This window comes from Tupaia chinensis, unplaced genomic scaffold, assembly GCF_000334495.1.
Source record: "Tupaia chinensis unplaced genomic scaffold, TupChi_1.0 Scaffold145652_1, whole genome shotgun sequence".
Taxonomy (NCBI): Eukaryota; Metazoa; Chordata; class Mammalia; order Scandentia; family Tupaiidae; genus Tupaia; species Tupaia belangeri.
Window position 1 is genome coordinate 2,654,717 of NW_006205509.1, and position 4,151 is coordinate 2,658,867.

A 4,151-nucleotide genomic window follows, 5' to 3' on the forward strand; every position below is an offset into this window, starting at 1 on the left:
GGTGTGGCCATCCCCCCTGGGGGGTGATTTCTTGCTTTCTGTCTCTGTCTCTCTGTCTCTGTCTTTCTGACAAGTGCACATGCCCTGTAGCCAAAACCTCTCCAAATAAATAAATAAATAAATAAATAAAGTTGCTATGAACAAGTTGCTATGAACATTTGTGTACAAGCTTTGTGTTGTTACATGTTTTCTTTCCTTCTTGGGTATATATTGAGGAGTAGAAATTCTGGATCATATGGTAACTCTGTGTTTAACATTTTTTTTTTTTTTTGGAGAGATTTTCACTGTAGGGCGCGTGCGCTCGCCAGACAGACAGAGAGAGACATAGAGACAGAAAGCGAGAAATCACCCCCCAGGGGGGATGGTCACGCCGCAATCCCTTCTCCTCCATTCTCCTCTCGGGATCTTGGGCACGCACGCACACATGCCCGGCGTGAGTTTTAAGCCACCGGGTCCGGGACACAAACCGCGGTCGACTACGTGGGAGTCCAGCGACATAGACATTACGCTAACTGCTGGTTCCCATCTGTGTTTAACATTTTGAAAAACTACCAAATTGTTTTCCAAAGTGGCTGTGCCATTTTACATTCCCACTAGCAATGCATGAGGGTTCCAGTTTCTCTGTATTCTCAGCAATGTTTACCATTATCTGTGTTTTATTACAGCCATTCTGGTGGGTGTGAAGTGGTATCAGACATTTGTGCATGTTTTTGTGTTTTTTTCCCCCCTGTGATTTCCAGTCTGTCCTTGAACTTGTGATCTTCCTGTTTCAGCCTCCTCAGTAGCTGGGACTATAAGTATGCCCCACAGCATACTTAACTTCGGACTTTTTTTAATTGCCAGATGGTGCATGTGTTCACCAGAAAGAGAGAGGGAGAAAACATCCCCCAGTGGGATGTGGTCACATCACAATCCTTTACTCTCCATTTCATCATCCTGTTAGGATTTAGGGCACACAGGCACCCAAGCATGTATTTCAAGCTGCCAAGGGGCTAGCATTCTCTTTTTTCATTTTTTTTTTTTTGAGAGAGGTTTTTGCCTTAGGGTGTGTGCACTTGCCATAGAGAGAGACAGAGACAGTGAGAGGAAAAGTAAGAAATCATCCCCTAGCGGGGATGACCACACCACAATTCCTTCTCCATTCTCCTCCTGGGACCTTGGGCATACATGCACATGTGTCTGGTGTGATTTTTGAAGCCATCAGCTCTGGGACTCAAACTGTGGTTGGCCAGGTGGGAGTCCAGTGACCTAACCACTACGCCATTGCTGACCCCTCCAGAGCTAGGATTTGAACATCAGCTGGCCATGTGGGACCGGACTTTTTTAACCACTATTCTATAAGGCCAGCCCCAGATATTTGTTTTTAATCACAGGATCTTCTTGCATCTCTGTTCTTCTCCTGACATATCTTCCATGTAAAAACTTTTTTAAGAGAGATTTTTACCATAGGGTGTGTGCGCTCACTGGAGAGACTGAGAGAGACAGAGAGATAGAAAGCAAGAAATCACCCCCCAGGGGACAGCCAAGCCACAATCCCTTCTCTTCCATTCTCCTCTTGGGATTTTGGGCACACATGCACATGTGCCCTGCGTGAGTTTTTTGTTTTAGTTTTTGTTTCATTTGTTTGTTTTTAATTATTTATTTATTTTAATTTGATAGAGAGGATCAGAGCGAAAGAGAGAGGGAAAGTGAGAAAGCAAGCCACCAGGTCTGGGAATTGAACCGTGGTCAACCATGTGGAACTCCAGCACTCTAAACGAGCACACCACCTGCTGGTTCCCCATGTAGGAAATGTCATCAGATAGGTTTCATTTTGTGATTCTAGTTTATTGCTGATAAATACCTTTAAAATAGTAGAAAGAGAATAAAACCTAAAGTTAGATATATCTAATATCAAATTATAAGGCCCTATATAAATATGATTATTATTAGTTATGTGAGATAGTGGGAAAGTAAAATCTTTTCCTCAATGATGCTCCTTTATGTGCTGTAACACTGCATTTTGAGCTCTAAAGGAGTGAAGTCATATCTGATTCATCCTTAAGTCCATAATCATGACTAGCACAGGTTCATTCCCCCATCTTTATTTATCTTTCACTTATACTCTCAGGGAACACCCCAGCCCGGAGTCAGGAATCATGTGCATACTTTTTTGCTTTAAGGAATTCCCCAAGATTCACTTTTCTACTGCTTTCTTATACAATTAGAACTTGGGCAGGCAGGAGCTCTCCTGGGTCTCCAACTTTCTTGATTCACCTTCTAGTATCACCCATTTGGATTTAGCAGTTTAGCTTTAGAACATGTAACCTTGGCACTGCTAGCATGGAAATTCAAGGGGCCAGTGCTTCTGGTTATTGCCTTACAACTCCATACCCCAAATCTTCATAGCCCAAATCTGGGCACTTAGGACCCCGCTAAGTGTAGCATCTGGGAAGGGACAGTAGATGCTCATGTCCTGATGTTCCCAAATCCGGAAAATCTACCTTCAAAAACATCCAAAATCTCTCACTGGAAGTTTCCTTTCCATTTTCACTGCCACCAGCAGATTTCCACCACCTTTTGCATCTTTTAAAATAATTTTTTTGGGAACTTTCCAGAACACTCAGTGAGAAGCTGAGGAGCAGCGGCTGCCCCAGCTGCGCACAGCTACGCACACCTTCCCGCTCCCCCACACCAACTTTAGCCTGCTCACCAGCTGTAGAAAATGGTGAAAGAAATGACTTACTATGATGTTCTGGGGGTCAAACCCAATGCTACCCAGGAAGAACTGAAGAAGGCTTACAGGAAACTGACCGTGAAGTACCACCCTGATAAGAATCCAAATGAAGGCGAGTTTAAACGGATTTCTCAAGCTTATGAAGTTCTCTCTGATGTGAAGAAAAGGGAATTACATGACAAAGGAGGAGAGCAGGCAATTAAAGAGGGTGGAGCAGGTAGTGGTTTTGGCTCCCCAATGGACATCTTTGATATGTTTTTTGGAGGAGGAGGAAGGATGCAGAGAGAAAGAAGAGGTTAAAATGTTGTACATCAGCTGTTGGTAACCTTAGATTTATATAATGGTGCAGCAAGAAGACTGGCCCTGGAAAAGAATGATTTGTGACAAATGTGAAGGCCGAGGTGGTAAGAAAGGAGCAGTAGAGTGCCGTCCCAATTGCCGAGGTAGTGGAATGCAAATAAGAATTCATCGGATAGGACCTGGAATGGTGCAGCAAATTCAGTCTATGCGTGGAGTGCCAAGGCCATGGAGAGCGGATCAGTCCTAAAGATAGATGTAAAAGTTGCAATGGAAGCAAGATAGTTTGAGAGAAAAAGATTCTAGAAGTTCATATTGACCAAGGCATGAAAGATGGCCAGAAGATAACATTCCATGGTGAAGGAGACCAAGAACCAGGACTGGAGCCAGGAGACATTATCATCATACTAGATCAGAAAGATCATGCTATTTTTACTCGGCGAGGAGATCTTTCCATGTGTATAGACATATAGTTGGTTGAAGCAGTGTGTGGCTTCCAGAAGCCAATTTCCACTCTTGACAACCAAACCATAGTCATCACCTCTCATCCAGGTCATGGAGATATCAAGTGTGTATTAAATGAAGGCATGCCAATTTATCGTAGACCATATGAAAAGGGTCACCTAATCATTGAATTTAAGGTAAACTTTCCTGAGAATGGCTTTCTGTGTCCTGATAAACTCTCTTTGCTGGAAAAACTTCTGCTTGAAAGGAAGGAAGTAGAAGAGACCGATGGAATGGACCAGGTAGAACTGGTGGACTTTGATGCAAATCAGGAAAGACAGTGCCATTACAATGGAGATGCATATGAGGATGATCAACATCATCCCCGAGGTGGTGTTCAGTGTCAGACCTCTTAATGGGGCCAGTAAATAAAACTGCCAGCATTTTATATGCAGTAGTGAATGACTGTAATCATAATATGCTCACTACTTGCTATTGTTTTTGTTTTAATATTCATCTATATTAGTGTTTTAAAAAGTTAAATGAAGAATAAATGCAAATATAAAAGCTGACTTTGCCCTGTATGTATGATGACTTCAGTGTGCAAGATAGTTTTAATAGCTGTGAAAACTACAAAGTTCCCCTAGCATTTGTTAGGCCATTCCTTGTAATTGATTTCAGCTATGTACATGGA

General features: G+C 42.6%; 1 pseudogene; it reads left to right on the forward strand.

Annotated features, from left to right (window-relative positions):
* The first annotated feature begins 2,704 nt into the window (after positions 1–2,704).
* LOC102495304 (dnaJ homolog subfamily A member 1 pseudogene) lies at positions 2,705–4,142 on the forward strand (annotated as a pseudogene).
* Positions 4,143–4,151: the final 9 nt, after the last annotated feature.